Source organism: Lotus japonicus, chromosome 6 (assembly GCF_012489685.1).
Source record: "Lotus japonicus ecotype B-129 chromosome 6, LjGifu_v1.2".
NCBI lineage: Eukaryota > Viridiplantae > Streptophyta > Magnoliopsida > Fabales > Fabaceae > Lotus > Lotus japonicus.
The window spans coordinates 45,880,196-45,903,463 of record NC_080046.1 but is presented as its reverse complement, the minus strand read 5'-3'; the positions used below and the strand labels follow the sequence as shown (position 1 = coordinate 45,903,463).

The 23,268-nt window shown below is 33.2% G+C and overlaps 1 long non-coding RNA gene across 1 annotated transcript; it reads right to left on the bottom strand.

The window, feature by feature from the left end:
- Positions 1–3,151: 3,151 nt before the first annotated feature.
- Positions 3,152–6,056, bottom strand: LOC130721991 (uncharacterized). The gene is made up of 3 exons (XR_009013738.1): positions 5,356–6,056; positions 5,109–5,180; positions 3,152–3,590 (listed from the first exon to the last, which is right to left on the bottom strand). It is a non-coding gene; the product is annotated as an uncharacterized LOC130721991 (long non-coding RNA).
- Between the last annotated feature and the right edge of the window lie 17,212 nt (positions 6,057–23,268).

The following is a 23,268-nucleotide window of genomic DNA, read 5'->3' as shown; positions in this document are numbered from 1 at the left end:
TGTCGTCTATATTTTCACAATCAAATTAAAATGGTTTTGTATATCTTCTCTTAAAATTATTTAAAAGTATGTAAAAAGTACTAAAATAATATTAGTTTCAACTTAATTTTAACATCAAAATTCTACTAGTATGTATACCCGTGCCGATGCACGGGGACATATTTCCAAGTATATAATAATTTGCTTTTAATATATAGAATTATTTATTTTGTATGAATAGCAAAAAATCTAATAATAATTTATTTTGTTTTTAATTTGTTTATGATATAATAATACAATAATTTGTTTATGATATAATAATACAATAATTTGTATGATTTTGTTTCTATCCTTTTATTTTCGTTTTTCATTTTTCCAAATAAGATGATAGAAAATATGGATTACATATTAAATTACATTTTTTTTACACTATATCATTGTGATTTTCTAAACTCTAAATAAATACGGATAAAAGATGCAATAATACTTCTCTTATATAAAATACTATAATATATTTATCAAAAGCAAGAACATTTAACTAAAAATCGCAATAGATATCTCTAGTAGAAAAACACCACATTCCAGTGAAGCATACAAAATTGTTGGATTTAAAATCCAATCTCTCTAATTGTTAACCACCAAGAAAAATAAAAAACACAACTGCAAAATTTCAAAAATTGACTTCTGGTTGGAGAATTTTTTCACGGAATTAATTCGTTCATGACTCCAACATGAATAACGTGTGTATCATCTTTATGAATTCCAAACCAAACAAAATGATTCTTTGTAAGGTTATTCGCTTTGATGAGTTTTTTCTACCCCTTCTTCAAGGTGCACTCATACTCTCTCCTTGGGTTCCGAACAAATTCACAGTAAGATCTCCTGTTTTTCTGATCTCGCAAAACCAAATTGTAATGCTTATGTATATCTACTCCTAAAAATATTTAAAAAGTCTAGAAAAAGTTTAAAAATTATATTAAAACATTTTCTATTAGTTTCAACTTGAAGATATTTTCATGCTAAATGTTTCTCTTCCTATTAGTCTTTTTATGTAACCTAACCATCAACAAATTTTGACTATATATTTTCTATCCCTGTGTAATAAATTTCTCTCTCTCTCTCTCTCTCTCTCTCTCTCTCTCTCTCTCTCTCTCTCTCTCTCTCTCTCTCTCTCTCTCTCTCTCTCTCTCTCTCTCTCTCTCTCTCTCTCTCTCTCTCTCTCTCTCTCGCGTGCGCACGCTATTGTATAAATGAGTTGTTATTCCAACAACTTGTTCATTTGGAAATTTAATTAATATATGGTGTGAGATTGTTATGCTGATTGGAATGCTTAGAAAACTTGAATTTGGCGACTCAATAATTTATTTTACTTTCTTATCGAAAAATCTAAACATAAAAAAATATAAACTATATATGTTCATTTATTCCAATTGTCGTCAAAATTTCATATATATATATATATATATATATATATATATATATATACATTTAAACTTATGAAAAAATTATAAAATTATATTGTTTGTTATTTTCAACTTGAAATATTTTAATGTAAATGTTCTTTCCCGTGGAATCTATATTTTCACAATCAAATTAAAATGGTTTTGTATATTTACTATTAAAATTATTTAAAAGTACGGAAAAAGTACTAAAATTTTATTAAAAAAATTTCTATTAGTTCAATTTAAAGTATTTTTATGTAAAATGTTCATCATGTAGGAACTTTGTATTATATAATTAGTAATATAGACTAAATATATTAACTCTTCTCTAATCCCCGTGGGAAGCCTTTCACCACAATCAAATTATAATGCTTATGTATATATACTCCTAAATTATTTAAAAAGTATGTAAAATTTACTAAAATTGTATTAAATCTTTTTCTATTAGTTTCAACTTGAAAGTATTTTCATGCAAACTAATCCTCATGCAGGAGCTTTTAACTATATTATTAATAAATATAGACTAAATATATTTATTCTTCTCTAATTCCTCGTGGGAGCTCTATATTCTCAATCAAATTAAAATACATATGTATATTTACTCTTAAATTATTTAAAAAGTATGAGAAAAGTACTAAATTATAAAAGAACATTTTTTATTAGTTTCAACTTGAAAGTATTTTCATGCAAAATGTTTCTCATGCAGAAGTTTTTCACTATATAATTAATAAATATAGGCTAAATATGTTTATTTTTCTCTATATCCCCGTGGGAGTCCTATATTCACAATCAAATTATAACGCTTATGTATATCTACTCTTAAATTATTTAAAAAGTATGGGAAAAGTACTAAAATTATAACAAAAAATTTTCTATTAGTTTCAACTTGAAAGCATTTTCATGCAAAATGTCCCTCACCGTATGAGTTTTTTAATATGTAACTTAAATATAAATATTTTTTTTTGAAACTAACTTAAACATAAATAAATATAACTGAAAATGTTCTTCCCTCTAGCTTCCCAATTTTCACAATTAAATTATAATGCTTATATATATATATTCCCTTAAAATCTTTTAAAAAGTCTCAAAATAGCATATAGCATATACGTATGTAGAAAATTTTATCGAAAATGACTGATAGATACCGTGGAAAATTGCACGACATCTGAGTTAGCAACAGAAGATATTTCTTTATAAATTATTGACAACAATAATAATAATTAAAAGTTCTTTCTGGTCAAAATAGGAAGAAATTTTAAAAAGTGAAAATTAATAAGATTAGAATATTATATAATATTACAATAATACTTAAAAATCAGAATAACTATTCCTAATTTCCTATGCTGAAATAGTTACAAAACTATCAAATTTTAATTTTTAAGAAGTTTATTTGAAATTAATAAAAAATTTAGTATTTCAGTTAGCATAAATATTTAGCATCTGATTAATGTATCAATACGCTCATATACAAACAGTATTTTATTTATATAATTTAATTGAAAACCTTCCTCCTTTAGAGTTTCTACCAACAATTATTTGCACCAGCAAAACCTCATTTTCCGTAACTCGGCTTCTGTTTGCCTATCAATGTAAGCAAGTTTTTATTATAATTTATTGAGATTTTGAAGATAAAAAATTTGATACAATTTGGGGATGAAAATTGTGAATGCATTAATATTTGGTCTAAAGTCTAAGGTTCTTTCTATTGACCGAAAAAAGTAACACCCAAACATTATTTTTATATCAAAATTAACAATTCTCAACCTCTATTCAACAAAAATATAACATCCTCTACCTGTAAAAACAGAACACTTGATTGGCTTGCTTATCAAATAGAAACAACCTTAGAGATAGGTAACAAACCCTCCATGGGCATCTAAACATTTTAGTTAAACCAATATTGAATATCCATGAGAGCACACTTCTTATTGGATAGGTAATGTAATAGAACTGTATACAGTTAGGACAAATATCCTTTGAATAAATCTAGGATCAACTCAACATCACCCACATAAAACAAAAAATACACGCTTTCATATATGCACCCATATACATATCCAGTAAAAATACTTCAAATCGTGGATTATCTCTAAACTCTATATTACAGCCTCCTCTACCAAGGAATTCTTGCACCAAATCATAAAGCCTCCAACTTAGTGAAATCACCACCTGCGACAACAACAAACATATGGATTATTTTTCTGGACTAAACTGTCTTGAAAATTAAACATAAAAAGTGATTTACAATATAGACAGAAAAATGGATCCAGTTGACAGTATATAAATAGAACTATAATAACATTGGAATGCTATTACAAATAGCCTAGCAAAGATTAAGTAGCAGAGAGTCTTATTCTTTCCATCCATTTTTCCAAAGTCCCTTCCCTCTATCCAAGTGAGAATCTATAAGGCTCTATTCAAGTGATAAGCTTAAAAATACATTACACAATATTCCTCTTCTAATAAGGAAACTTTGTTTTTTAAATATTGTCATACAAATCAACATAGGTTCGCCTTACATTAAATGATATTATGAGAGAAGCAAACTGAAAATCTTACCTCATAGTCACCAGTATCATCAATTATCTTCCTTTCTTTTTACTGTTAAAACATAAGAATATTATGACAAGTTGACAACATATAAGATGGCTTTACCGGGGTCTTCAACTTTTACATTTAAGAGTAGAAAATCAGTAACCAATGACCTTGTTTATTTAATGGCATTAATTCAAATGAATTGGGACTGATCTTAGAATTTAGATTGAGGGATATCATTGCAAGCATTTCTCAAACCAAAAGAAAAGAAGCTAGCTAGTTTCAAAGTAATGATAAAATATAACAACCACCCACCCCCCTTTTAATTTTTAGAAACCAAAATACCCCATTACAAACATACTACTATAAGTAAATTAATAAGCAAACAGTAATAGTTATGCTCTAGTTTTCTGTTCCTGCAAAGAAGGAATACAAAAGTTTTGTTACTTAGTTAGTCCACATCATCATCCACAATGTCTCTTTGTCTATATACGATGAATTTGCAAGAATTGCAAGCATCAGTCCATTGTATGCTAAAATCAAAGCACATCTCACATATTTGGAAAGCTGGAACAGATTCACAATTAAACATGATATCTATTACCTATCTTTTGAACCTCTGCTGTTTAAAGAGAAACATGAAAAAGACCATAAAAATGCAAAAGAACCTTAAGACAGTGTCGCAGGCATCAATCAATTAGAACCGTGGCAGGTAGAGGTTGCTACAAAGAAATGCCATGAAAGATACTACCTTGGAATGGAGTTCAGTTTTCACTTCCTAACTTAAGCATGAATCCTAGTTCCAAAGACTAACCAACATTGGGAAATAGTATTCTAGACTCAAACACTAAACTCTCCACTAAAGGCATATAAATCTCCCATAGCTATCACAGGTAATATCATGCCATTCCCGACATGATATTTTTATTCCGGGAAGCCAAACTCAATTAATAACTCACCCTCCACAGTACATTAAAGAGGAAGTGAATGATTACACAATTATCAACATGAGACTTAAAAAAAGAGAGAACAAAATACCATTTTTTAGATTCTTTTTCATTTTCAGTGATGATCTAAACAGTGTCACAGTAAAGTGAATCACGCCAATTATGGAAGATTTTTACCCTGAATACAATTAAATTAAGATATTACCTTGTTGCCCGGTGACTCTGCTTCCTATCTAGCAGCCCTTGATGAACTTAGAGTTTTCACTAAAACTTGATGCTACAAAAAAAATTCTCAGGTCATTAGAGTTTTCACTAAAACTTGATGATACAAATAAAAGATAACCTGTCAAAATGTATGATTCATGAATCAGCCTGCCAAAAGCCAAAAAAATGGAGAAATAAAAATAGAATATCTAAAGTCTTGTGGCCTGAAAATGGAAAAGCAATCAAACCTTGATTCTGAGTACAATAGAAAATCTTATCTCCAAGTGAGACATCGACCATGCTTCATTGTCAGCTAGTTGGGCTCAAGGCGCATGCCAAATATATAGCACCGCCTAAAAAGAAAACATATCTGAGGGGATTCAAAAGAAAGGCCTCCAAGTTTTAAGAATGGAGAGCATAGATGCAGGAAGATATCTACGCACTTGAGAAACAAATTTGAATAATTTGAGTACCAATTGCAAGGAAGGATCAATGATTATAATAGCAAGTAATCATGTTTTTACATACATAAATAATAAAAGAAAAAACGACTCGGCGAATGTGACGACAATGAAGAAGCTACTTGGTTAAGCATCTATTTGAAATTTGTGGAATTGCGAGAGGGGAGAAGAGGGTCTGGGGAAATTTGGGAGAAGTTTTCCAGAAAGAGTTCCATGTAGAATGAAGGATCTTGCCAAGGCACCTGCGGTGTTGGAGAGAGTTAAGGCGAGAGGGAGAGAGAGAGAGAGAGAATTTGAATCTGAATCTGAATAGATAAGGAGACGAATTGGGTATTTGAGTTCCTTCAAAATCAAATTTTGAAAAGCAAGCTGTAGAAATTTGAAAGGATGAGTGGGAGAGGTGGGAGGTTGATTAGTACCGAGGTGAGAGCAGCATTGGGAATGGGAGGTGAGAGGATGAATCTCAAACTATCTTCAACAGATTTTAATCTCCACTCACCACACCGACTATTATCTTATTGGCTACATTAGTGGTGGAATTAAATATAAATACTCAGTTTTTTAAAATAGTTTAATGTGATTGGTGTAGAAGTAGGTAGTGGAAAGTAAATATAAATTAACAATTAATGTTAGTCAAAATAAAGCTTTAAAATAATTCAAAAATTATTAAAATTTTAGGTGTTATTACATGGTTACCCTCCAATAAAAATACAAATAGCAAGGATCCCACTCTCAAGTTTCCAAAAGTGGTAATAATATTTTCTTTTTGATTTTTTTAATTCTTCAAAAAATGGCTGAAACCACTCCCAATGGATGCCAAGTGTCAAAAGTTTCCTTCTTCTAGGTTCTCTTTTATATTGTATTAGAATTAGATTAGTTTAACTAAAAACAATTTTAGTACTTTTTATGGAAGAGAATATTAAATTATATTAAAAAAATTCTTTAATTTTTTTTTAACTGTAAAATATTTTAATATAAATATTCTTCTTCGTGAGATCCCTATTTTCACAATAAAATTGTAAAAAATGCACTTTACATTCATTTAAAAATAAATACGCTCCAAGGATGAAAAGTCAAAAATATAACCTGTTTACTAAAATTTATTTAAACTTTCTGTTAACTATAGTGGAAAATCAAAAAATTAAAATATTGACAAATATACCAAAGTATATAAATTCTATATTTTTTATATATCTTTATAAATATTTTTTATTCCATATAGCTATAATGTTTAAATTTTAGTTTCAGAAAAACAATTGTACATCGGAAACATAAATTGCACATTTGGGGATTGATTCCAGGACCTCCCACACCCAACCCACATGTCCCCTAGCTCTTACCACTTTAGCTATCATTTGAGGACAAAAAAAACTATTTAATATATCCAACCACAATATAGCTAACATAAATGGTAAAATTTATAATTCAAAAACTAAAAAAAAATTATAATAATCTTCCGATGTACTAAAAAAAATTATAAAAAAATTTATTTTTTAATTTTTGATTTTTGATTCTAGAATATTTTAAAGTTATGAATAAAAATATTTTAGTCCCCCATGGAAGTTTTCTAGTTTTACCTTCTAATACTTTTAATTAATTTCTTCATAAATAATAGACTATATTTGTTAATTTATTTCAATGCCACGTGAAAAAAATTATAAGTTTTAAAGTTATGAAAAAAAATCTTTTAGTCCCCCGTGGAAGCTTTATAGTTTTACCTTCTTATGATATTCTTAATTAATTTATTCATAAATAAATAGATTATATTTGTTAATTTATTCTGATCCGACGTGAAAAAAATCTAAGTTTTAAAGTTATGAAAAAAAAATCATTTAATCCCCTGTGGAAGCTTTCAAGTTTTACATTCTAATTTATGATACTATTAATTAATTTCCTTTTAAAACTATTTTAATATTTTTGAAAATAGTTATCAAATAATGATAAAAGTTCTTTACGATATAAGTTTTAACTTGAAAAAAAAATTCCAATAAATCTAGTACATCTACATTCATGCTCCACTGTCATAATACTTTTCTACCACAAAACATATTTTTGAATATCAATCACCATATCACATTAGTAACATACAATGACAGTCATAACTCCCTCTAAACTTCAACTACAACACTATCCCCGTTGATATCTTTACATAATTTTTTTAATTCATCATCGTAGAACATGTATCATCTATTAGACAGAAAATTAGTGCTACTTTGAAGGTACGGAGAAACTTCAGAAAAATAAGATGACCATAGAATTGAGACAAAAAAAAAAACACATTAAATCAAAATTTAACAAAACTGAAAGAAAACAAAAATTTAGGAATAAAAACATCAAAGAAATTGTCCAAGTCCTGCAAAACAATGAGATCTATTGTCCCAAAAAATAAAATCATTGATAAGATTAGCCATTAATGGAAGCCATGGCCAGCATCATGAGCTGTTTTATCCCCTTTCTTTGCATCCCCAATTACACACTGTGAAATAAGAGCAAACACAATTCTTTAAAAATTCACAACAGATTCCACTAAAATGTTGTATAGCTTATTGTACATGCCAAGGAAAGGGGTGAAGGAGAGAGCCCGTGAACTTTGACCAATCTCCAACATGAGACAAATCGGGCAATGATCTCGAAATATTGTTCTTTCAAAACTGATTGCCCGCACGAACACCTCATAATCTGATTACTCTTAGCAGGTTATTAATTCCAATTATGATTATTATGTATAAAACATATTCAACTAATTCACAAAAACAATATAAAGGAAAGTATACCGTAGACAATTGAATTTAATTTAGAAGGGAAAGCGAAGTACATATATAACTCCACTAAGAACATTATAACATCAAGATCAATTTGAACCCCCCATGAAACACAATTGTTATGCCAATTGTTTTAGGTTTCCAAAGATTTGGCTTCCCAAGAATTCAAGGTATGCTATATCAGGTAGAGCTAGCTACTCCACTTGCCATTTCCTTTCCCTCCCTCTGCAATTAGCTTCTCAAAAACCAGAAACCCCAACCTTTGAGAGGCGCATAGACTGAAAACCTAGATCAAATTACCAATCACAACCGAATTTGAAACAAAACAGATAAAAAAAGAAAACAATGCATAAGAGGAAAAAATCTTTCCTAGTTTCGTAAATGAAGAGCCTTAAAAAATTAAAAAGTAAATGGGATAGAAGCTTGAGAAGTGAGAAAATAAAGGAATTTGAAATATAAATCAATAGCTTGAAAAGAGAGTGAAACAATAGAATTGAAGTTTCTCAAATGTAGATTTAAGACACCGGCCTTATCATGCTAGATTGAAAACAATGGAGTAGTGAAGTCATATATATTGACATTAATTCTCAAGATATGATTGATGGGTTAATCAACAAAGGGTAGTAGCTGGATGCTGATCACTTCACATTTGATCTGGGTGAATGATTGTTAGCTTCGTCATACAATTCTTTGGATATGCTACTAAAGTTGATTACATGGCATTACGCGGAATGAATTTATCATGGGATCAAACCACACATAGTAAGTAAATATGTTTGAACACATACTGATGGCACCATATATATCATGAAAATAGGGAGATTTCGTGCATTAGAACTGGTGCAAGTCAATATATATCATGAAAATAGGGAGAATGCCAGTAAAAATTCAAACTCACGATATACTTCAACAAACATCCCGGTGTGCAGAGATTTCAGATTTTGCTCCTCATTAGGGGATTTCCGCAATTGTTGAGTACGAAATCTGATGCAAGGAGAAGCAAATAATTCATAACAACAACAAAAATTGTGAGAAAGATGAGACAAAAATATACAAAAATACAAAACTGAAAACACAGACTATTGGAGAAAGAAGGATTAATGTTTTGAACCCTAAAGATCATGGGTTATTTATAGGTGAACCCTCATGAATTGTATTAAAGTGGGTTGGTAAAATATACCAATCAAAGTAATAGGCGATAGAATCTAAAAAATTTAACACATATTTTCAAATCATGTCTAGGGAATATGGACAATTAATATCATTGGATTTATTTCCAAGACCATTATTAGGCACACGATTGTATAAAATAGATGAGATGTGTCATTCACTATTTACTACTGGTCAGATTGGGAGACTCTATTTTCTATTTATTATTATAAACAATATGAAATTAGGAGATGGTGAGTTAGATAAGAGAAAGGCACGTCTATCTATACTATATATAAAGGGAGAGTTTATGCAACCTTGGGGGCAAATATGTCATTCAACAATTAATTCTACAAACTGTGAAAGATGAGCATGGATATTTTAGTAAAAATGCATTTTATTTTGCTTAGATTGAATCTCAGCCGTTCATTTCATATAACCTTAAAAAGAATAATTGATCCAACTTCAAAGTGTCTAATAATGTCACAAGAACTTTTCAAATTCGACAATCATATTCACATAAAAAAAGTAATATAAAATTTAACGTTTTAAATTTAAACATTAATTAATGTGTGGTTTTTAATAACATTGATTTTTCATATTCCATTAGGTTAATCAACAATTCTTTAACAATCATGCATACTTTTTTTTAAAAATATTTTTATTTATTATGTGATTTTTAGAGTGATATACAAATATGTTATTTTGTTAGCACATAGTTTTTTAGTTTTTTTATTTATTCTAAATTTTTAGAATTTATGTAGTTTTATTTCTCTTTTAATTTCGCCATTTGTCCAATCAAATATTTATATTATTTTATACATTTTCTAACAATTATATATTTTTAGTTCATGAAATTGATTTTAAAATTTGAGATCACTTTAATGATTTTAATACTTTCAAAGAATTCTTGATCTTTCAATATTCTAATTGTTTCAACTTTTTTAAATTAATGATTCATGACTTTTCATTATCCAAAACTTCTCCTCCAATTTTAATTGATTCTAAAATGAATACTATTTAATGAATGAAATGGGGAAGAGAATTGTTGGGGCTTTTCATATCCTTCATGGTTGAGTCTTTAGGTATAAATACTCTTCATTTGTTTGATTTGTCTACATCTTTCCATTAACCTCATCTACATTTTTGGGCTCCAGAGTTGTCAGTGACTACAAATCATAACTCTATGCAGGGTTTCTTTGCTGCTATGAAATTGGTGAGCTAATAGCTTATGTTTTAGGTTTCACGTTTTGTAAATCATGCACCAAAAATCAATGAGGGTTTTAGACAGTGTACATGTTCTGTTTTGTTCTTTATTTTTTCTTTAGATTTTTCTATAAGGATGTAAGATCAGGATTTCCTGAACAATGACTTCATGTTTATCGATTTCGTTTTCGTGTGATTTATTTTTCTATTTTTGTGTAAGTATGTTTCAATATGCATTCTTCTAGGTTCAAAAATCATTCCAAGATTTGAAGTCAATATCTTCTTATCTAAGATCAATTGTTGCGGTTGATCTACTCTCTAAGGTATAATGTAACCGATGTTAAGTTTCTCATGCTAGGCTTGGTTTTAGCCATTAAAAAGTTGTACATCTCAAGGTAGCCTAAACTTTATGAACACTCATCTTATATATAGTTTCTTTGTATCATTCTTCTTAGTTTGATTCAATCTTTCCATTGCCTATTTGTCATCCTTGAAAAATTTGGTGTATGGCATTGGGAAGTTTTTGTGAACATCCTCAAGGGACTCCAAACACCTGAAAAATTGCTTTCCAGTTTTGCCAAATTATTCATTCACATCATTTAGCATCTAAATTATCATTGAATAATAATTTTTTATAGATTGTTTTGTAGGCTGACAAAACCCTTTTGTTTGGCTTTTTTTGTCAATTATGAAGGTATGTTTCATTGAGTTTGATAGATATATTTTATGTCATATTTTGACCCTTTGTCAAATTGAGAAAGATTTTTTCTCGATTTTTTTTCTTAATGAATAAAAGATTATGCTTTTGAAAAAAGTTCACTTAGATATAGCATGAAGGCATTTTTCTTTGAATGATTATATGACAAAAGAATTTCTAACCTTCAAGTTAGATTTTCATGATAAGTGAATTATTATTTTCAATTTTTTTATTAATGATATTTTCTAGACCAAAAATTAAAGGATAGTGGTCCTATTTTCTTTTCAGGGTCAAATTCTTATATATACAAATAAAAATAGAATAAACTGATTTTTTTTAGTATTGAAAAATATTCCATTAACATGCTTAGTCTCTATAAGCAAATCTATAATCTATCTATAATCTATAATCTATTTATCTATCTATCTATAATCTATATCTATCTATAATCTATCATCTATAATCTATCTATAATCTTCTATAATCTATCTATAATCTATAATCTATATCTATAATATATATAAAGGAGAAGTTTTTGAAATCTTGAGGGAAACTTTATCATTCAATAATTATTACACAATAATCTAATTGGTTACATGGGTCAAATTTCCTACCGAATCGCTGAAACAGAAGAGGCTAACGTTCCTTCAAGAGGTGGGGACCCTTATCCAAACATAACTTCTACCACAAAAATATACACTATTTCCTAAAGATGCAATCACAGCCGTCCATTCCATTGCAACCTCTCATCTTCCGCCCGTTTCTTCTATGCTTTGAGAACACTTTATGACTTAACAATGTATTGATCTATCACTATTCTAATTGTTGCAACTTTTCTAATTTAATGATTTTATAACTTTTCATTTTCCAAAACTCCTCTTCATAATTTCAATTTATTCTAAAATGAAAAATATTCAATAATTGCACTGAGGAAGAGAATTGTTGAAACTTTTCACATTCTTCATGGTTTATTCTCCATGTATAAATACCCTTCATCTGTTTGATTTGTCTGCATCTTTTCAACCTCATCCACATTTTGAGCTTTAGAGTTGTTTAAAGCATCTATAGCATTCAGCAGTGACTGCATATCAGAACTCAACTAGCTTATGTTCTAGGTTTCAAGTTTTGTAAATACCTGCACAAAACATCAAAAGGGGGGTTTCCACTTGATGTTCATGTTCTATTTTGTTCTTTATTTTTTTCTTTAGATTTTTTGTAAGGATGTAAGATGTCATGAACAACGACTTGAATTTGGTTGAAACCTTGATATTTTTAATGTTTCATTTTTGTATGATTTACTTTTTTTTATCTATTCTTCTTGGTTCAAAACCAATTCAAGAGGTATGTATTGAGTGATCAAATTTTGAGTCTTTCTTTTCTTTAAATTGTATCTTTTTATCTGAGGTCAATTGTTGTTGCAGATCCACTCTATAATGCATTAGTGCAGATATTTCCATTTCCTCTTAATTATCCTTGAAGAATTCAGTATATGGCTAAGAGAAGCTTTTGTAAACATCCTCAAGGCACTAGCCACACCTGACAATTATTCATTCATATCACCATTTAACATCTGAATTGTCATTGGATAATTTTTAATAGGTATGTTTTGTAAGGTGGTAGCCATTTCTTTTTTGCTTTCTTTGTTTAATTGTGGAGATTTTTTGTTTACTTGGGTGTCATACATATGTTTTATGTCAATTTTTGACATTCTTTGTTCAATTGAGAATGATTGTTTCTCAATTTATTTCTTCTAAATGAATTAAAGTATTTGCTTTCGAAAAAAAAAAGTCCATATAGATTTTAGACCTATATATTATGAAGGAATTTTTGTATAAAAAAATGGATGAAGGGACCAAAATTAATAATATCTATTTTAGAGGGAAAATTAAATGGGACCCAATTCAATAATTGGCTATTTTAGGGTACAAAAACCATATTTAACCCAAAATTAAAGAATATAAATTTTAAATAAAAAATAAAAGAAAAAGTAAAATAAGTCTTAAAACTTCATATCAGTTATATATCTATTAATTAACATATTTAAAAATAAAGATATAAGCTTCAAATTATTTTTTATATATTATACATTAAATCGTTTTAGTTATACAAAAGTTAGAAAATTAAAAACCTTACAGGTGTAAAATTAAATTTTATCCTTTATTAATCCGTAAATTATCTTTGGTCATTGTTAAAAATACTACATACACCTTTATTAATATCGACCACCCTAATGTGTAGCGGTAGTGAAAATGTAACACTTTAATGTGCGGTACACATTTTGGGATGATAATAATAGGTGCGGGTGATATTAATATCAATGTCAGTTATCTTTTAATACATATAACAACAATAACACATAATTCAAAATTTTACGCAATAAAAAAATGAATATCCCCGTGCATCGCACGGGTAAAAAATACTAGTTTAAAATAAAAAGAAATCATAAAGGAAATAAAGAGGGTTTCAAATGGGAATTAATGATTCTTAAATCTGATTGGCCTTGAATGAGGTGGTTTTTATTATAGTTAAAATCATGGTTGAATTTATTTATTAGAAAATATATGATTGGTCAGTAACTTGGTAGTGCTTTTTATTATTGTGATCAGATTTTTTAAATGGTTTAAGTTGTTAAATATTGATTGGCTTAGAAGTAGGTAGTGGATAATTAATGTGAATAAATAATGAATGTTAGTCAAATTTAAGGTTAAAAATATTTCGAAAATAAAATAAATCGTAAGTGCTATTACATGGCTACCCTTAGATAAAAAAACAATTAGCAAAGATGTCACTCACAACTTTCCAAAAGTGGAATTAATATTTTCTTTTTGATTTATTTTATTCTTGAAAAAATGCTTGAAACCTATCCTAATGCCTGCCAAGTGTCAATACTTTCCATCTTTTAGGTTCTCTTTTATATTGTATTTAGATTTAGATATTGATTGATACTGATTGGAAGTATCGGCCTTCAATTAATTGTTGGTAGGTGGTAGGAAGCATCCTTAACATAAACAATAGATGCGGATCAACTTAATCCCCGCTCACCAGTTTTTTTTTTTTTTTTAATATCTAGAAGTTATTTTTTATTATGAATAGAATATCTAGAAGTTATTAAAAGTCAATGCATTGTGCAAATCAGCCTTCCACATGGGTGGTTTATTTTTTTAATAAATCTCATAAAATAATAAATTAATTTTTTCGTGAGTAAATAATACATTATTGGATTCTAAAGTTTACGACTAAACTAAATGGCATGCCATGTGATGAGTGCATAATTGATGCACTATATTGTGTCTTTCTAAACATCATTATATATATCTTTCTGCTTAATTGTTAGTTTTTAGTCATGTTCTTACCATTATTGTTTATTTGGGTGCCCACTACGGTGGGCAACCTTCAAACTGGTCCACCGGTGCACCCATGGTTATATTGGTAATTTACAAAAGATAAAAAAATTAAATCCTAAAAAGAAACCCTCAGTCACGCTCACGCATCTCTCTCAATCTTCCTCACGTTTCTTCTTCTTCTGGCCGCAACAATGGAGGAGGCCGCCACCACCATCTTCTCCTCTATTTTCCGGCGAAACCCCACCAACCTCCTCCTCCTCTGCCACCGTCGACTCCGCCGCTGTCATCTTCAAATCCTTCAGTTTCTAGTTCTGTTTCTGAACCAAGATCAAGATCTGTTACAAAAACAGTGGATCTAGATCTAAGATGGATCGGAGATGCATGTGGAAATCTAGATCTTTGCTGGTGTTCACAGCATCAGGTTCACCACCAGCGTTTCCTCCGAGTCGCAACCCAACAACTCGCGAGTCAAATCGGCGAGTTTGGGAGTCAAATCTGGATCTTTGTCACAAACATATTGTTTGGGAGGTTAATGGGTTGGGGGTGAAGTTGATGAAGCAAAGGCTCACCATAATCAATTGAAACACGGCCATTTTGGTACCGAAGAATGATTTATTTTTATTACTGTGATTGATGCAAGTTGGTGTTTTGCAAATTTGCAGAATTCATTGTGCATAACTCCCCTGAACCTGTCTTCCTTACTTCATGACGAGCTTTTGCCATAAGTTTTGTTTTTATTCACCAGATTGTGTTTCCATCGAAACCATTTTTTTTTGGTACCAAGAACTCAAGTTGCTTTTGATAATTTCTCTAGCTTTCATGCCTTCAATTTAAAAAAAAATATTTGTTTTTAGATTAATTGTTGATCATCTTGGGAAGAAGAGTGGTTGAGCTTTAAAATTTAGCTTCGTTCTAAATCTCAAACACAGTTTGGGCACTGGAGAAGACACGGTCAAAGAGAAACAGATCTACACTTTTTCAAAACCAGAGACTAAGAGAGAAGAAGATGGGGACTGACTTAGGGGTTGTCAATTACATTTTTATCGTTTTATCCTTCATCTAATCCTAGCCACTCAATTAAGGAATATTCTAATATTCTTATATCTAACGTCTTGTAAGGCTGGTGCATCGGTGGACCAGTTTGAAAGTTGCCTGTGAGACCCAAGCTTTTAAGCTTAGAATAAACCGATAGAATTCCTAGTCACGATTAATTTCGATGTAACGTGAAGGAAAACTGAACAAGTGTTCATCAAATGGAATAAATTTATGAAGGAGATAGTGAAGGTATGAAAAACGGTAGAAAGGGGGGGTTTGAATAACGTTTTCAAGATAAAACTTCCACCTTCAAGATTTTGACAAATCTTTCGAGAACTTAAGTGCTAATAATAAGAGATAGAAAAGCACACAAGGATTTTTATCCTGGTTCACTTGATAAATCACTCAAGCTACTCCAGTCCACCCGTTAAGGTGATTTCTTCCTTCTTAGAATGTAGGCAATCCACTAATCAGGTAAGAGTTACAACTGCACTTGAAACCTACAAGTGACTAACAATTACACTAACTAAGCTCACACTAAGATTCACTCTCTTAGTCTTCTCTAGGATCCGATCAACCTTGATCTCCTAAAGGAACTAAACAAACTATTTATCAAAGAATGTTTACAACAAGTGATTTGCTTCTAAAAAGCTAATAGTAAACACAATGAATTTCAGATGAAAGAATGCTTGAAGGTTTTTGAATATAGCTTGTGCTTGTGTAAATTATTCCAACCGCATCTTTCAGACTTCAGCCTCAATTTATACTCCAAGGATTAGGGTTTGAACGCTGCATGGAAATGCTACCGTTGGAGGGCAGTTCTGGAAATTCCAGCTTCTGCTGTGGCTGAGAACGTTAGGTAGGTCGTCAGGATGGTACAGTTGCTTTTGAACTTGGATAGTGACTTGACCTTTAAACCTAGGAGACTTCTGATCAGGGGAATGCTTCATGTTGGAACTTGTGAAGCCGGTTGATCAGAGTCAGAGGGAAAGCACAGATCCTCTGACCGTTGTATCTTCTGATTCTGAACTTAGAGGGAAGTACATGGTCTTCAGAGTTTCTTGCTTCTGGACATCAGAGTTTCCACTACTCAGCTTCTGGATCTTCAGAGTCTTCTACACCATCAGAACATCTGAACCTTCAGTGTTTCTTGGTTATCAGAACTTCTGGATCTTCAGAGCTTCTAGTGACTGAGTCCACATCAGAGTTTGTGTAGCTTCAGAACTTCTGAAGCTTTTCCACTGTTCATATTGAACATGGTGAATGCGAAAGCGTTGCTTGGGTCACTCTTTATGCACAGTGCTTCTGATTTGTGTGGGATTGAATTTAGGTCAGAGCCTGTAAATAGCACACTCAGAAAAACACGTTAGAGTACCATAATTGTTCATATCAAAAGGTTAACTTGTAATCATCAAAACATAGAGTTGTACTACTAGATCAAAACTTGATCTTACAATCTCCCCCTTTTGATGATGACAAAACTAAGATTTTTGATGAACAATTCTTAAACATTAAACTGAATTCACTCAGAGTTTAGGGATATAGAGTAAGACTTATCCTGATGTGAATAGTTTGTCTTGCTCATTCTGAATTCAAGTCACGGCTTGATTTTGAGCTTAGCTCCCCCTGAATCTAATACTTGATGAAAACGTTAGAAAAGTCTAGATTCTGAGCTAAATAATATAAGAGTTCAGAGTGAAAAACTTATGACATAGACAAATAAGAATAATCAGAGCGCATAAGTATTCAGAGTCAACGGACAAGGTATCAGAGCCTTGGGTCAGAGTCAAACTAAAATCACTTCAGAAGAAGTGAAATGTATTCCTTGTATTTGCCCAGTGACACATCTATGGTCATAAAAGTGGAACTCTTAAATTCTCCAAAAGAAAAATAAGTCACACTAATACATCTTACACATCAAAAACTGGGTTGTACTCCCCCTTTTTGTCATAAGCAAAAAGCTTGGGGTGTGAAAAACTTAGCTTGAAGTACAAGGTACTCCCCCTTAGAGAAGGTCTAAGTTTCAAAAAAAAATAAAACGATGCATGAGTCAGAGTGAGGTGAATTAAAGAGAAGAGTTAATGCAAAAGGAGAACGTTTACCACCGGCCAAGGGAGTAAAGAAAGGGGTCAGTTACCAAGAACTTAACCTCGAGAAACTGAAGAAGCATTAACTTTCAGAGAGAAAGTGAAGCCTATATAAAGCGATGGAGAAAGAGAGTAAGCTTCACAACTCGATCAATTTGAAAAAAAATGGCATCATGCAGGGAAGCACTTGAAGAGCTCAGAAGGAAGGCCTTTGAGGAGGACTTGTTCCTTAATATTAGGCATCCAGAGGGTACGAAAACCATATCGGAGCTGACGAGGTCACTACTAGAAGAGGACCTGCGTCCAGAGTTGAAGAATGACTTAGAGGAATTCCTTGCCTTCGTGGAGGAAGTACAGGAACTCAGCCAGCTTGAACTGAAGCTGCTGGAAGAGAAAGAAATCATAGAAAAGAAGCTCAAGACTTCAGAAGAAATTCTGGAGAGGGATGAGCAGATCGTCAATCTCAACAACATCCAGTATTCACTGGATCGTTTGGAGAGGGAGAGGTCAGAGCAGCGCCAGGAGTGCAGGAGAATGAGGAAGGATCCTCCATTCTAGACTATAGGAAAAAAAAATGTATGATGTAAACATAAAGAGATTATGAATAAAAAGATTTTTGCAAACATATGTGACAAAAAAGAATATATATAGATATGCATAGATAATCACAAATGAACAAAGTAGAATAACTAAAGAAAAAGAAACAGAAGTTAACAAAATAAAACAAAGTTAAAGAAAAAGAAAAGCGAAGAGATCCTAAAACTAAGGTTTATCAGATCGACGCAGAAGTTCCATCATCATTTGCTTCATGTCCTGTAGCATAGACTCATGAGTATCAAGACGTTGTTCCATGAGGTCGAGTCTGGACGAGCTTACGGTGTGGAGCTGGAAGGAACATTCTGAGCAGCTTGATGAGCAGGAGTGGAAGCAGAAGCAGTCGGAGTAAAAACTACTGGTGCCAGTCTACGGGCTTCAGCTTCAGCTTCAAGTCTCTCTGCCTCTAATCTGGCTTTTTCAGCTTGAGCTGCTGCTTGACGTGCAGCTTCTTCTGCCTGTTCTTTCTTTCTTTTGGCCTCTTCAATAGCTGCAAGAAGCTTATGTCTCTGTTCTTGTTCATGAAGAGCCACTCTTCTTGCAAACCTTTGCTTTGCAGCCTGGATCCTTTGATCCCTTTCAGCAATGAGAAGACTCATCATAGCAGGAACCTGAGCAACTAACCAAGTACTCAGATTATCCCATTCCTCAGCAACAGAGTCAGGACTCTCACTCAGATCAGTGTGTCCTTTGACGTTGCGAATCATCAGTAAAGCTTCATAATTAAACACACTGATGCACTTAGACAGGGAGGTTGGTCTTAGGTGAGTGTAGGGAATGATGGATAGGTTGGGTTCAGGAGAGGTTGGATGATTGCTGCTGTTTGCCTCAGAGACACCTTGAGGAGAACCAATGTTAAACATTTGAGCATTTGGTTCAGAGGTTCCAAGGTGAGGTTCAGAGGTTTCAACCAGAGGATGTGGTGACTTAACTGAGGAGTGGTTAGACACAGATTGTGCTGGTTCTGGTTGAACTGGCTCTTGTTGCACAGGGTCAGGTTGAGCCTGTTGAGCCAAAGGGTCTGCCTCATGTAAGGGATTGGCCAAGATAGGTTCATCTGGGTCAACTAGACGTTCGGGTCTAGGTCCAGGATATCTCCTAGGGCTTGGACAGGTGAGGTAATACTCTTCTAGGGTAGACACCTTTTCTTTTCTAACCTCCATGAATTTTCTAATGGATTCAGAGTTGTTGGAAGTGGAGGAGTCAGCGACATTGATTGGGAAGGAGACAGGAGTAAAGACACTTGATGAATCTGTATCAGTGGTTCTGGCAGCCAGACGTTCTGAAGCTCTGGGGACAGAGTGATCAGAAGTTCTGGATTCAGGTTCTGGTTGGTTAAGTTCTGGTTGATCAGGGATGATGGGTTCAGAAGTTAATGGGTTGTATTGGATGGTAATAGGTGAGGTTGGATCAGAGGGTCCAGTAGGTTGGTTCTGAAGCATATTCCAGAGAGGTGCTTCATTTGGAGAAGGTTGGAAAAATGAAGACCTTGGTGAATTGGGTGGTGAAGTGGTTTGTGTGGCTGGTTGGGACTCTGGGATAGGAGTGAGTGGGTTGGAGGTATGTTTCAGCATAGCAGAGATGGGGAGTGCATCAAATGTATCTAAATCATCATCAGAAGCAATAGCAGACTTACTTGATGATCGAGCTGAAGACCGAGTCACTCTGACAGGAGTCTCAATTCTTCTGATCACTTGAGCAGCAGGTTCCACACTTGTAGGCTTCACCACAAGTCTGACTTGTTTCTTCTTCTTCTTGGGAGGAGAGGGACCATCTTTATTAGGACTAACATTACCATCACCACCAGCATCAGGCATGATGGTTTCATCATGTTTCCTCTTTGGCTGGTCAGCCTTCTTCTTCTTCTTCTTCTTCTTCTTCTGAGAGCCATCAGATTCCTCAGAGGATTCTGCTAAGACCATCTTCCTCTGAACTTTCCTCTTGGTAGGAGAGGGAAACTCTTGAGCTGGCGGCAATCTTCTGAAGAATTCATCGAGATCAATTTCAAAGCCTTGAGCCCTTAGGTCTTCAACATAGCACCTAATAGCTTCAGGGTTGTCAGCCTGTGTCCACAGAGGGTAGTCATTCAGAGGCACCCTTCTCTTTCTGATTTCAGAAGATGTATCTTCATGGACTGGGGCAATTTTCTTCTGGACTAACCCCATCTTCTTCAGAGAATTTGCAGTGAAGACATCACTGACAATGGTGGTCAGATCCTCTACACATCCAGCATTGACCAGATCTTGCACCAGGTTGCTCTCTCCTCTACACATCCAGCATTGACCAGATCTTGCACCAGGTTGCTCTCAATGAAGAGATCTGATAGCAACCTCCCAAAAGGGATATACTTGATTGCTGACTTGATGGAGGCAGTAGTTCTGGACTTCTTGATACACTCCTTTAAGTAAGAGAACAGGAAGTAGGGAAGGCAGATCTTCTGCTTGGCTTGGATGAAGAACAGCATCGCCTTCTGGCTGAAATTGATGTAATCTGGGGAACTGCCCTTTGGCCTCTGGTTGATACAGTGCAGCAGAATCTTGTGCCAGATTCTGAGCTTGGGATGAAGATCCACCACCTTGTAATCAGTTTTGCCCGGTTTGTATGTGGTGTACAGGGCCCTGTAGGTCTCATCCTTCGTGTTGGGTTTCAGCTTCGATTCAGTGAGTTGAAATCGATACCCATGTGCAGTCTCTGAAACCAGTAGGTTCACAAATGACTTCTCTGTAATTATGATCCTCCTTCCAAGAATGTATGATACCACCTGAGTGTCATCGCAGTCAGTGTGTTTCCAGAATTCCTTGATCAATTTGTCATACACAGGTCCTCGAAGTCTGTTGAAGTAATTTTCCCAGCCTTGAACACTGACTTCAGGACGAAGATCATACCCATTTACAGCAAGATTGTCGAGGTCGAATCTCCATTCTGCCAATACTTGAAGTTCTTCAGGAGCATACACACAATGAACGACACAACCCCGTTCTGCAATCGAAATGACTTGCTGACCTTGACTAGGAGCTTCAGGACCCATTTGGCCTGTAGCTTGACCCACTACCATGTGAGGGAAACTTGTTGCTTCAGCGGCTTCATTTCTGGTTTGTCTCACCATTGTTGGAGCGGATGAAGGTTTTGGGTAGAAGATGAAGGTTGAAGATGAATAGAGAGCGAGAGAGAGATCGTGGGTAAGCGGTTTTGAAAATTACAGAAGAGAGAGAGAGTAAAAACCAAAAATGTAGGAGATCGTGTGTGTATAGTGGGTTTTGTCAAATAACCGTTGTTGATTCAAAAAGCATTTTAAGATCAACGGTTGAAAATTAAAGACATGATAGTAACAGTAAATACACATATCACACGCAGGAGAGAAGCACATCTACACTTATCATGACAGACTGTCACAGGGGCACAAGGAACTATGCATCAGAGATACTGACACACGTGTTACTGTCTCAGCTTCAGAGTCAGCACCAATGGGTACATACACTCTGATGGAGTTACCTTCTGGACTAGACATCTTCTGATCAAGAAGTATCATAGTCAGAGGTTCTGATCCATCTTTACTCTGGACAAAAGTCCATATTCAGATTTTTCAGAATAAAATTAAATTTATCCTCTGCTAAGGGCTTTGTAAAGATATCTACCCATTGATGGTCAGTATCAACAAACTTCAGAAGAAGTACGCCCTTTTGTACATAATCTCTAATAAAGTGATACTTTACCTCAATGTGCTTTGCCCTTGAGTGTAAGATAGGATTCTTACTCAATGATATTGCAGCAGTGTTATCACAATAGATTGGGATATTGCTCTCAAGGATCTGATAGTCCTCCAGCTGATGTTTCATCCAGAGCATCTGGGTGCTGCATATTGCTGCTGAGATATATTCTGCCTCTGCAGTTGATAGAGCAATTGTTGATTGCCTCTTGCTTGCCCATGAGACTAAATTGCTTCCAAGAAATTGACAATTTCCAGAAGTGCTTTTTCTCTCTGTTCTATCTCCAGCATAATCAGCATCACAATAACCTGAAAGCTTATACTCTGATGTTTTCTTCTACATCAAGTCAAGGTTAGTGGTACCTTTCAGATACCTTAGGATCCTCTTAACAGCAGTTAAGTGGGTTTCCCTTGGATCTGATTGGAAACGAGCACATAAGTGAACACTAAATAATATATCTGGCCTAGATGCGGTTAAATATAGAAGTGAACCTATCATACCACGATAGAGCTTCTGACATACTTTACCACTTTCATCTTCTTTCTCCAGAATGCATGTAGGATGCATTGGAGTCTTGGCCACTGTGGATTCCAGCATATTGAATTTCTTCAGAAGTTCTTTAGTGTACTTGCTCTGATGGATATATGTTCCTTCTGGTGTTTGATCAACTTGTATTCCCAGAAAGTACTTGAGTTCTCCCATCATACTCATCTCAAATTCATCCTGCATCATCTTAGAGAATTCTTTGCATAGAGATTGATTAGCAAAACCAAATATAATATCATCAACATAAATTTTCACAATTAAGATATCATCTTTATAGGTTTTGCAAAAGAGAGTTGTATCTACTTTACCCCTTACAAACTCGTTCTCCAGAAGGAATGAGCTGAGTCTCTCATACCATGCTCTGGGAGCTTGCTTCAGACCATAGAGTGATTTCTTCAGTTTGAACACATGATCTGGCTTCTTCTCATCTTCAAAACCTGGGGGTTGATGAACATAGACTTCTTCTGAAATATAACCATTTAGGAAGGCACTCTTCACATCCATCTGATGAAGAACTATGTTGTGATTCACTGAGAAGGAGATCAACAGTCTGATTGCTTCTAGTCTTACTAC